The 13,660-nt window shown below is 36.0% G+C and overlaps 1 long non-coding RNA gene across 1 annotated transcript in view; it reads right to left on the minus strand.

Annotated features, from left to right (window-relative positions):
- Positions 1-13,660, minus strand: part of LOC117678293 (uncharacterized) — a 24,210-nt gene continuing 10,550 nt past the window's right edge. Inside the window, exon 2 of the long non-coding RNA XR_004594978.3 lies at positions 1-260. This is a non-coding gene — a long non-coding RNA (uncharacterized LOC117678293). The remainder of the gene's footprint in view (positions 261-13,660) is intronic.

Below are 13,660 nucleotides of genomic sequence, written 5' to 3' on the forward strand. Positions count from 1 at the left end.
AAGTACAAAGTTCAAAGAGTTTATTCTGTGAAAAATGTGCACCAAGCCAGAATGGAAGTTGATTGATAATTATGCATCAACAATCTTTCTTACAACATTATCCCACAATTATTTACATTATTTAATATCACATTCACAGATCATCATGCATCCACATACAACAGTTCAAATGAGAGATTTCTTATCATTTGCTTTTGCCAAGTCCATCTTGAAATTCTAAGATATGTTGCTCTGTCCGATTCTCAGTAAAAGTAAAATATCTAAAAGAGAACAAAAAAAGAAGCAACGTCAGATGGCTGTCATTTAATGGTAGATGCTTAACACTGTCAGCAAATTTGTCACAGCAATGGGTTTGACACATTTTTGGGGAGTTGCCTCTTTTCTTTAAGTTTCAACAAACAATCAGAAGATCTGGATTTTATCTCCAGGTTAAAATGTAAGCTACTGGAAAAGCAATCAGTTGACCAACAGCTGCAGTGCTGAAGGACACATCAGCAGTAAGCAGGTAAGTGAAATGAAGCAGGAAAAAGGTCACAAAAACCTTTCCTAAGAAGGGAGAAGAAGGGTGGGGTTTCTTTCTTTCCTTTCCTTTTTTCCTTTCCTTTCCTTTCCTTCTCTTTCTTTCTTTCTTCTTTTCTCTTTCTTTCTTTCTTTTTCTTCCTTCCTTCCCTCCTTCCCTCCCCTTGCTTTCTTATACTTTTTCCACTACCTTTTTTTTCTTTTTCTATCTGAAACTTTTAGGAAAATTATTTTTAATAAAACCATTTCCCAGGATTCTCCTCTTGCAGCCCCAAGAAGGAGAGTGTCAGCACTAGAGTAAATGCAGCTTGAAGTGCAATTTATTTGAGACGACCTCGAAACTTGACAGAGAGACTGTTTCAGCCAAACGGTGGAGTTATGTTTACCCATGAACAAAAATGGAGAGCAGCAAGATCAGTGAGATTTGCTGCCCTTCTGCTGACACAATCCCTTGAGGCCTTTTTGAGACTAAGATTCCTGAACCTTGAATTTGCCAGTAGCAGAAGCTGGCAGGAAGATGCTGAGCCCAACAGCAGATTCTCTGCCTTTGTTTGGGAAATTTCCACAGTCAGACAAACACGTCATGGGGCCTTTGGGAGGACAGTATTCAAGAGGCCATTGATGGTATTTTCCAAAGAGCTGTAGTTATATTTCCGTAAGGTAAGAAAAATGACCTTTTCAAGGATGTAAAAGTTTCCAATAGACTATTTCACATTCATCTGAGACCAAACCCTCATTAGGTTTAATCTAACATACTTCTGAATAGGGATGTGCAGAAAAACAAAGGAAAATAATGTACTCTAAATACATCTTAATAAAGTTCCCAAACAAGCAGTAGTACGGAAAATAAATATAACCTGGGCTGATATTTATTTTTGGTATGTTGCTGATAATTCATTAAATGCAATACTAATCATATTATATAAACCTGTCACATTCGTAATTAGCAGTATGATTTTTTAAAATTTGCAGACAAAAATCTGCAGATTCCAAGTATTTTAAAAATCTGAATTGCATTTGTTTTTCACTTTCTACATAGTATACCACAAAAGAAGAAAAGCCTATGAAACTCACTATCAAATGAAGGAGTATGAGTAAGTGATAACAGTTTGTGAAGTGCACTGCCCTCTTTTATTGAGTTAACAATATGTTATCTCTTAATAGTTTAACAGCCACCTTATACAGACATATCTCAGCAACTTTGGACATTTGGAAATACAGAGCAAACAAGAAGAGATTGCCATTTTACTTCCTCTATTCTCTGCCATTCTCGAACATACCAGAAACAAACCAGCTCAACATGCTATGCAGAGACCTTCATAAACTGCATTAGAAGCACTCAAAATTTCACCACATGGAAACGGGAAGATTGAACTATTAAAGTAAACTGCAGAGGATATAAATTGTATGTCCTCCCTATTATCTGAGTATCTGAAGTATCTGGAACTACCTTTAGAAAGCTTTTGTTAATATCTAACCCGCATGTGGCTTCTTGTCATTCAAGACCAGTATGTCATATCCTAAATTCTAAGTCAGCACAGAATGTCTCTTGGCCTCCTCCTGACATCCCTTCAGGAATTTTAAGAGTCTATCATATCCTTTCTCATTCTCCTCAAGGCTAAACACTCTCAGTTTCCATAATTTCTCTTTTATGGACTTACATTTCCAGTCTCTTAATCATCCTCAAAGTTCATTTAGCTTAGTACTGTCCATACTACACATCAGTTGCTCCCCTGGATTTCATATCTTGACATCAAGGTCCAAATCTGACGTTTTCTGCATGCAAAGCTTATGAGCAATCACTCAAACTCACTGCTATTCCTGCATAATTCCACAACTATGGAGGACTGTGATAGGGCCACCGGTTACATTCATACATGAAAGCAAATTGAGTAGAGAAAACTATGGAATTCTCATGTATCGATCATCATCATCATCACAATGACACTATTTCAGCAAAGAAAATACTGTCCATATGAAGAGAAATTAAATGTGGATATAGGTAGTCATCAATTTACAACCATTACTGAGAACAGAATTATGATTGTTAAATCATCTCATTCATTAAATGTGACTACATCCAATCTTTCTGCAGTCATCATTAAGTGGACACCATAATTGTTAGGTGAACACAGAGGTTGTTAAATGAATGCTACAATTGTTAAGTGAACCATTTCCCACAATGAGTATTTTTGCCAGAAACCAGAAGTAAACACCAGAAATTGACAAAACCTGACAAAAATTGTGGTCAAATACCATGGGATGCTGTAAGTGACAGTAAATGCAAGCTGGCTGCCAAAATGCAATCATGAGACCGTGTGTGTGTGTGTGTGTGTGTGTGTGTGTGTGTGTGTGTACATTTCGACCATCATAACTTTGAAAACAGGTCATAAAGTAGCTCTGGGGACCTGGGTCATAACTTCGATTGCTAAGTACAGTTGTTAAGTGATAAGTATCTGTAATTAAAGTACAGTATCAAGAAAATTGATACTCAGATTTGAAACCTTTTCAGTGTTTTTGTTAATGTGAACATTGGAAAAAGAGACATTATTTAATTTTCCCTGGGGGTCTCCTTCATTCCATCTTCCCCTCCTCCCACCCGATCTCAAATACACAGTTAGAAGTAAGCACCAGTAACAAAGGCCTTATTTACTTGTAAATACTTTTATCTTTGAGGGATGAAATCTTAGAAAAATTAATATAAAAGGAAGGAAGAAAGAGTCCCTGTAGATTTTACTCTGATAGTTGTTGCCAACTACAGGGGGTATGCTCATCTACGTTTCAAGGCTGTTGAGCCACAGCTGTCCAAAGGCATTTCCACGGTCGTGTGGCCAGCATGATGTCATGAGGCACTGTTTCTACCCACCAAAGTGGTAACTATTTATCTACTTGCATTTCATGCTTTTGAACTGCTGGGTGAAAATGGGTGCTCACTTTGTTGCACGATGCTCAGATCTTGAATTCGAGGAAAGCTGACAAACCCAGTGTCTTAACCACTGAGCCATCGCATCACCAAGAGATAGTATGAAAGGCTTTCAGAAATAACGTGTCTGCAATTTTTATTTACTATCTTGCTTTTTAAACTGGTTGTTCATTTTTATCACTTCATCTCACATCACAGCTGGGTCTCCCTCACTCAGAGAAGTCAGCACTGACTGAAAACTCATCAAAGCTTCAGAAAAGCCCTACCCAGAAATATTTATTATTGACTCCTTCTGCCACCTTCTGCTCATCAAACACAAACTCCACTAACCAAGTTAAATTCTGGAAAAAATTGATACGCAAAAGGCACACATTCCAGAGCAACTCCTTTAAGGAAGACGACTTACTGATGTCCACACAATGTACATTTTCCAAGATATGGCAGGCAGATTATAAAAATTGGCAAAAGTTGGCAGAGCTAAACCTGTCTGCCACCAGTCTTTGCCTTGGGAAAGCAAAATATCTGATAAAAATATGTATGGGTTCTTCCCATTTCTTCATCAACAGAACAGTTGTCATAAGCAAGCAGGTCAGTATTTCCCAAATAATTTTCAAGTGATCTGTTTATCTTTTACAAAATTGTACTGCATAAGCTATGACGATTCCTGTTTATGAGAATGGGTTCCGCAAGGAAACAGAACTCTGAAATAAGAAACCTGATTGTACTTGTAAATTTTAACTTTTTAAAATGGTTTTTAACCTATGCTTTTATTCCTGTATTTATATGGTTTTATTATGGAGTTGTATATTGTCAATAGTCACTTAGGTGACGTGGGCATTGTAGAAATTCAATAAACAACTAAAAGTAAACTCCCAAAGAAAGTTCATGTAGAAGCTTCCTTTTGTCAAAACACAAGGTTATTATACAAATCAGCACTGTACAAATGCCTTCGCTCTGTAATGGGCTATTGGTGCAAGCAATTAAAGAAAGCCTTCCATTTGCATGGATTTATTATTTCCCTAGATTATTCGCTTTGCTGTCATAATGGAAGTTGAACACCTGAAAGACTTGCCTTGAACATTTCTTCCTTTGGTTGATTAAAAGGTGATTTACAAGAACAATTCTGCAATCCCCTGAACAGAAATAAACCCCACCATATTCAGCAGAGTATTCCTGGATAAATATGCATAAGATTATACAAGAGTCAGGCAAGTTTTCCTATTGAAGCTAATAAGAATCATTTCCAAATAAGCTTGCATATGATTGGGTTTAACAACCGCTAAGAGAAGAAAAATTAATTCAGAAAGAACTTAACCACAGAACATGTTGCTGATTCAAGCAGTCACTGTAAACAGAGCCATGGAGACACTTTTTATTATGGAGTTTTTCTGCTCAGAGACGAAGATTGCTTGTGGTTTCTCCCAAGCAGAGGATTTATTTACAGGCTAGACTTTAACCATTTAATAGGATGGGAAAGCAAAAGAGAGAAACAGGGCACTTCATCAGACTGTGCATTCAATACCCAAGGGATTTGAACCATGGCTATAAGTGGGCTAGAGTTTCATCCCATGAAATTATGTGCAACAATATATCTCTGCTCACTTTACTGTTGTCCTCTTCCCACCCATGCTGCCGAAGGGAGTCAGAGATAACACTGATTAAGCAGTATTAAGCATCTGAGTGGCCATAAAAACTTATTACTGCTGTTGTTCTTTAAGCTAAATGAGGTTTGGGAATACTGACTGATTACAGATGAATTGTTGGTTTCAGCAAGACTGAGCAGAACTACATTAGCCATGGTAATAAATGTAATGATATGCAAAGCTTCCTTCAACACCCCTTTAATTCTGAACTTCAAGAAGACATTCCGATTGGAAATTGGCATTATCTTTGTTAAATAACACTTAATTGCACATGCAAGAAAAACTCTCCAAGCCTTGCATTCACAGCTAATTTATGATCTGAGCAGACGGATACAGGGAGAACAATGCAGCTAGTTATGAAATTATTAACTAAGCTGGAATTCTCTGAAGTATTTAATTTCAGTTATACTGTTTGTTGGCCAAAGAAATCAAACTGTTCAGACAAAAGACAAACGCATGACCTATTTATTTGTGCTAAGGACCACAGAGCAGGCCACCAAAAGGCATACCAAGCACCTCTGAACTGAAATAGTGCGACCTCCTGTGCACTAACAACCTAGGATGGGAAACATCTGAAGAATCTCTTCATACATTTGCCAAACCTATGCTCTCTAGACATGTTGGACCACAACTTGCCAGATCATTGATCAAGATGGCTGGAAAAGTATGGTGATTCCCAATCATCCAGGTCATGCCTGTCCCAGAGTTGTTTTTCAAAAGGTAACTGAGCTTTCTTGGGTTTTTTTCCTTGAAAGCATTTTGCTTCTCATCCAAGAAGCTTCTTCAGTTCTTTATAGCTTAATGTATTTGAAGTGTACCAAATTGAAGATCAATGCATTTCTCCTGCATCTAATAATGTGAAATGAAAATATAAATGTGAAGGTTATATTATTATCCTTAGTTCTTATTTCTTTCTAACCTCCTGCTTTTTGTTGTTTGTATCTCAAAAGTAATGAAGCCCCTAAACATGAAGTGTTCTTGCTTTTAAAAATGAGAAGGCATCTAACATCAAGGGGGGGGGAGAGGAGGGGATTAAGAGAGGTACTCTATTACTGCAACAGAGCATTTGTTTCGAATCTGGCTGCATTCCATGCCAGAATTCCCAACTAGCATGTTCATTACTAAGAATTCTGAACACTAAACCCACATCAGTGGTGGGTTTCAAATGTTTTTTACTACCGGTTCTGTGGGTGTGGCTTGGTGGGCGTGGCAGGGGAAAGATACTGTAAAATCTCCATTCCCTCCCCACTCCAGGGGAAGGGTACTGCAAAATCCCCATTTCCTCCCAATCAGCTGGGACTTGGAAGGCAGAGAATAGATGGGGGCGGGGCCAGTCAGAATTTTTACTATCGGTTCTCCGAACTACTCAAAATTTCCGCTATCGGTTCTCTAGAACTGGTCAGAACCTGCTGAAACGCACCTCTGGACCACATGTATGGAAGGTGTTCAGGTTGACTTACAGCCATTTAAAGTTACGATGGACCTGCCTGGGGGCTACTTACGACCCAGATTTGAAGTTCCAATAATTCTCCCCCTCCCCATGGACATGACCAAACGTTGGCACTTGGCAACTGGACCACATTTACAGCCTTTCGCAGCTTCTTGTAGTCATGTGACTGCATTTTACGATGGCTTTGCAAAAAGCTGGCCTTTACTTCTGCTTTTTGGCAAAACCACGCCCACGGTGAACCATCGGTTTGCTTAAAAACTACAGTGTTTGCTGAACGACCACCACAGAAAACAACAAAATCAGGTGGTCACATGACCAACCAGACTTACAACCAACATGACTTGTGACTAACTTGACTTGCACCCAGAATGGCCAGGCTCCATTATGGTCATCAATTGAGGAGTACCTATTGTGCTATGTTATGAGTTACCTTGGTTTCCACAGAAAGATCGCCCAGTTATGTAATTCAAAGCAGTAGATGTCCTGCAACTATTGTGAAGAGAATGTTGACTGAGGCTCAGGTTCATTTTCAATACATTTGCAGCTCTATGAATTTCAAAAAGTTTGCTGGGAAGCAACTGGCAACAGGACACGACCTAAGAATGTAGCTTTGCATGGCATACATACAATCCTGTTCAAAATTAAATCAAATTAGAAGAGCAACAAAGATTAGGGGACTGGGGGCTAAAACATATAAAGAAAGGTTGCTGGAATAATGGGTATGTCTAGTTTAATGAAAAGAAGGACTAGGGGTGACATGATAGCAGTGTTCCAATATCTCAGGGGTTGCCCCAAAGAAGAGGGAGTCAAGCTATTCTCCAAAGCACCTGAGGGCAGGACAAAAAACAATGGATGGAAACTAATCAAGGAGAGAAGCAACCTAGAACTAAGGAGAAATTTCCTGACAATTAGAATAATTAATCTGTGGAACAACTTGCCTCCAAAAATTTTGAATGCTCCAACACTGGAAGTTTTTAAGAAGAGATTGGACAACCATTTGTCTGAAATTATATAGGGTTTCTTGCCTGAACAGGGAGTTGGACTAGAAGACCTCTAAGGTCCCTTCCAACTCTGTTATTCTATTCTTTCTAGTCTGTCTGCAATTAAATACGATTTAAAATAAGATATCAAAGGCTAGAAAGATTATTTTTTTCCTTCCCTGCTAAAATATATTGACTGATTCAAATAGCCATGAAACATTTTGCAACTAAATCACCTAGTTGAATTTAAAAAGGGGATTTTACAATGTGACATACTGTATATCCTACCAACAATAGCCAACGTACTAGCTCCTGCACACATTCTGCTCAACATGTCAATGGCAATCATGGCATGGATTTTCCAGCGTTCACATTCACTTTTCACAAAACTGCTATGATCCATAAGGGCTGAGATTACAGTTTTCAGAATTTCTAGCCAAGGATCAGGCAGGTATGAAGCTCTATAGAGTAAAAATATCAGGAAAGTTTGTCTAATTATGATATACAGGCATGTTGTGATCAAGAGGACATCTTTCCAAGCCTATCCTAGAATACTATATTTTATTAAATAACCAGAATAATTTTGGCATTAGGTTTCCTTACAGTATAAATTATACATTGATGTTTATTTAAACTTTAAATAAGTATACTACTTTACAGTTATCGCATGTTCACGGTTCCTACCTAGTACTGACTGGGTTGAGAAAACCACAGATAGCACATGGCACTCAGCAACCGTTTTGTTAGTAGGCTGCTAGAACAGTCTTTCTTGTTGAATGACATAAAAGACTATTTGCATCTTGACCACGACTCAATCTGAATTAGCAATAAGATGAGAGGCAGGCCGTGGAACACTTTCAGAATATGCATCAGTTGCCAAATCATTATCCATGAGAAATGTGGCCTTTAGAGTGTTAAAATAAATACAAAATTGAAACCAGAAGTCCTTTTCCTTTTAAGTCTAATAGACAAAGAACTTGAAAGGAAATTTGGAACTTTGTTATTATATATGTTGACAGTAGCAAGGATCTTATATGCACAAAGGTGGAAAGATACACTAATTCCCACAATGGAAAAGTGGATGACAAAAGTAATGGAGTTAATGGAGACGGTGAATGTGTTTTAATTAAAGAGAAGAATTTATCTTGTTTTGTTTCTACTTGGAAATCCCTTCTGGATTTTTTGCTCGAAACCGAAAGAAATAAAAAGTTGAGGTTTTGATGGATAGAATGATTTTGTTATAGAAATGGCTTAAAATGTAAAAAGGTTGAGGAGTTGTTTTTTGTGTATATTTGTATTCTACACTAAAACACTTGGGAATCACCGCTTTATTCCTCTCTTTTTGTACTTTCTTCTTTTAGTTTCCTAACTTCTGCTTTTTCTATTTTTTTATTTTATAATAAAACTTAAGAAAAATAATATAGAAAAAGAGAAATGTGGTTTTTTATTTAACCCAATTGTTCACTACTTCGTGTGCTTAATACCTTTATCCCTTGAAGAAGCAGAATGAAAACTGCTGTCTTTATTCAGAACACAATTCTATTTTTAAAGTCTAATCCTTCATTTGATTATTGTACATACTTTCAGAGGCCAGGAAAAGTTTCACACATACTAGATGCACTACACTGTAATGACAAAACACAATTTATATTAATAAGCATAAATATTTTCTTTCCATGTATCTTGCTCACCAGGGTAGCAGAATGTTTAGATGAAAACTCTAACTTGCCACAAATTAGAAAAAGAAATTCCTGTTCTCATCATATATGGATAAAGAAAAGTATAAAAAGAAGAAAAGCAACAAATATTTTACTTTATAATTAAATGCAAACACAGCACAAAACCTCTTCTTAACATTATAAACTAAATGAAGAGCTTGACTTGTACATTAGCAGATAGTCCTCATTTAGTGACCTCATGAGATTGCTTCATTTAGTGACCTTTCTCAGTTATAGTGATGGTGAAAAAGCAACTTTATGACCAAACTTCACATTTATAACCTTCACATGTCTATCAGGCAAAGGAAAACTGAAGTAAGATCATAAGCACAGCCATGTTCCAATTAGTGAAAACTTTGCTTAATGACCAAGTTTCTAGTCCCAACTGTGGTTGCCAAACAAGGATTATTTCTATAATATAGCCCTTATTCAAAACAATAACTATCAGCTCTACTCACAATAAATTTTCAGAGTGGATTATTTCAAACTAGTGTTATAGGATAACTGAGGCAAAGTCACTTGAAGAATACAATATATTTTTTTTTTGGTTTTTTATGTAGTCCAAAGCAAATAATTTTCTCTCTTCCATTCTGCTTCCAGTCCTAATATAACAGCCTTTAATTATGTAATTAGCAGCACAGAATCATCCTGAATAGTTATAATGTTCTTAATCGTTAATTCTTCCTTGAGATAATGACCACTTCAAAGTAAAACCACCAGTGTGAGCAAAAATGTGTACAGCCCGTTAAATATATTTCAACTATTATAGTTTGAAAACCACTTGTGGTAAACAATATATAGGAAATAGGAAACAATGTGGTTTAGGAATATCAGAAACTATACCGCAAACTAATGTAGAAAATGAGGTAAAACTAAAAGCACGTTAAGATTCCATAAAAGGGTGGAAAAAATCCCGTCTATGAGCCTAATGCCTTCTTGCCTTTCAAAGTTTAAGGATGTTTTAATATCCCCGTAACATTAACAGATTTTTAATTTGACATGGGAGGACCGATTCCATGGGAGGAGAATAGTGATGGTAAAAATAGGAATAAAAAAAAATTGGATTACATTCTGACTCAAATCCATGAATATTTATAACAGGATCTGCTGTTCTTTGGTCATCTCAGATCACCTCACATACATTTTATAAACAATTTAGCATCATTATCTTCACTTCACTAGAAATCATCTTATGATTTCTAAAATAATCAATATTTATGGTAAAAAAATTATTGATTTTTCCCCATTCCACCTGGCCCCAAAACAAAGTTATGCATGTCCCCAAGGGCAGAACAGTTATTAGCTTCTGAATGTTTATATTCACTTTCATTGCAGAAATACAAAACAAAACTTTTAATCACTCCAGTTCTTTTCTTAATTTGTCTCTCTCAGCCACAAAGAACATTTATAAATATTGTTAAATGTTATGATAAATATTTAATATCTAAAATTCATGGCAAAGAACTGGAACTTTAATGCCAGTGTAATTTTAAAATATATTGCTCTTATTTGCAAAATTTACAAGAACAATCCAAAGGTAATATAAATGGTTCTAGTTAATAATACCATGCAATCTGTTCAGTACAGCTAAGTCAGATGGCTTTATTTTCTACAATTTTCATTTCTTAAGAGCCACAATTTTATTTCATTCAATTTCTACAGCCAATTCCAAATTACTTAACAAAATTCCAGCAGGAAAATTGGCATATTGATGAATAGTTTTCTTTTAAGCCACATGTTTTTATATGCAATTTGATTTATTATACATGGTTTTGTAAGCATTTTCTCTAATGTATGCACACATTGGTGTGCTCACTATTTGAGTGGAAAACTGTGATGCAAAATAAGGAACAAATGAGAAAACTATTAGGCTTTGTTTCATGCGTTTATCTAGATTGTACAAATTTCTTTCCAAACCTAATTAAAGCACAACAAAGCACCACATGCACTCACTTAATACATTAAAGGTACAAAGCAAAAAAAAGAAAGGTCTAATATAGTCAGCCTTATTATTTTAGACTCCATTTTACAGGGAACTCAAAAAACAAAATGTCCAGGCTGAAATCATATATAGGTTTGTAAGAATGTCAATCATTAGGAATCCTATCCCACCTCATTTAATGCACAGTTGAAATTATCATCCCTTTGCTTATTTTAAATACATCATAAATAAAAACTTCCCCACTGTTTTAATTTGGACGGTGGAGAACAGGGTCCAGTGACTCACAATAACTACATTGGCTACAGTAACCAAGTTCACCTATTGTGCTATGGGATAATTTCACCTGGCTTACAGCAGGGATGTGCAATTTGAATTTCTGGAGGCTGCACTGTACATTTTGGATAGCCATCAGTCATTACAGTAGATGATGATACAAAATAGGCAGCATCCACTTTGATTTATTTATGTAAGTCCCTGGTAGTTTCAAGTCCCCAGTGACCTCTGAGAAGGATTACTATCATCCACCTCTCTCCCTCCAGGCTTCCAGAAGAGACAAGCTTAGAAGACAAGCATATCAATTTAATTACTAAATTTTGGTTCCTCCATGTATAAGTGAAATTGACAAGAGTTTCCCACAATCTTGACTTTCAACAATATGAACCAGAAATTGAGGAGTCTGTAAAAAAGACAAAACACCAACAGCTGTTCACAAATAGGGGTAAAGGAGCAATATTATGTCGATTTATAAATACCAAATAATATTTTTACACTAGGAGGGAAAACAAAAATGCCCGTAATTCTATGAAAAAGGATTAAATGTGTGCTTCACAGACAACACACCAGTTCAAAAAGTATACAGTGAATGAAACAAGAATTGAAAATTGACCATCCTTCAGGATCTTCAGTTCTTTATATGCTTGAAAGTCCATTTATACGCTTGAAACAAATCCAGATCTGGATTGGTATGCTTTGTCTTCCTTCATTATCCCACTTTTCTGCTGTAGGTCTAGGAAAAAGGGCTGACTTGTTTTAGGTTAATAATAATAGCTGTGATATAGATCTGCAAAACAGCTATCTTTAGAATACCATGTAGAGTTCCACCTTTCCTTCAGGCATAAGCGCTTGAATACATCCATATGTCTATGCATGAATTCATCTAACAGAAAACCAACCAGAGAAAAATAAAGATATTGGGAAGGGCTTTTCTTAATACAAGTAGTTGGAAATATGACAATTATTAAACCGTACATAGATCAGATGGAGAAAAGTTGTAATACTAAACCAAGTTGACAAGCAGTGAGATTATTTTTACGTAACATATTTACTCAGGGAAACAAACCAAAACATGTTGACAGCCACATGTTTTGATGGCTTTAAAAAGGATTAGATTACACAAAGGCCTAATTCTCACAGGGAAATCTAGGGAAGTTTCATCACAGAATTCTCGAACTAGAAAATGCTTAGAATGGAATTGGAGGGTTAGAATGGAACATTCGAAAATGTAGTTTCTGCATAGTCCTACTCAATTAGCAAGTGGGAGTTCTTACGATCAAATGCTTTAACATGGGGGAAAAAATATCTGAAAGTAGAAAACTGAAGTTTCCATATAACATTAGTCTACAATTTATAGTTAAAATGACATATGGACATATGATTAAGCACAGCTTATTGTAGCTCTTGAATACTAAAATTGTTTTTTTTTTTCAAAGACAAGGTTTGTTTCACAAATAACTCTGGATGTGTTACATTTAAATGACCCATAAAAGAACAATAAAAAATAAATTTGAATACTTCTGAGGCTGTTGTTGCGTATTTTGCAACTTAAAGGAAAAAATGAAAAAGTACAATACAAAGATTTGCAGACGTTTGTTTTGTAAGCATTAATCATTGTTCAGCATTATGTGCAAACAAGTTCCTATTTTTGGGAGAAGAATTCTAGTCTAGCAGCTTGGTGTACAGTAACTACACACTGCACAGTAACTTTGTATGCAAGCTCATCAATTGTTAGAAAGCACCAATCTTCTCAACCAATAGGCATAAAACACTAGAAGGGAGAAAAAGCACAATTACAAAGGTATTAACAGTATTTGCTTTTGAATAATCTCAACAGTTAATTGCTCTTAATAATCGGGAAAGGAAAGAGCAAGGAAAATTACAGTGGATTGCAAACCTTTTTTTTTTTGCTCTGAGATCAAACTGGTTTTAAAGTAGCATGCCATGGATCACATTCCAGCAAAGTAGTGGGTGGAGTCAGGAAAAAAATTAAGTTTGATTAATTTTAAATAGTTATGTTGCTTAGTTTAAATAAGTACAGTTAATATGATTATTCTCCAGTAGTAAACAACTTTTTTTGTCACAGTAAAAACTGCCATTGAAGGGTGTATTTCTGAGTTAAAGAAAGTGTTTATGGGAAACAAAGAAACTACCTTCTCTAGCCTCTGAATGCTGTTGAGGGCATCTTCAGAATTGTCTAAAGGCAACATTC

The sequence above is a fragment of the Pantherophis guttatus genome, chromosome 6, assembly GCF_059756535.1.
Source record: "Pantherophis guttatus breed Tessera chromosome 6, ASM5975653v1, whole genome shotgun sequence".
Taxonomy (NCBI): Eukaryota; Metazoa; Chordata; class Lepidosauria; order Squamata; family Colubridae; genus Pantherophis; species Pantherophis guttatus.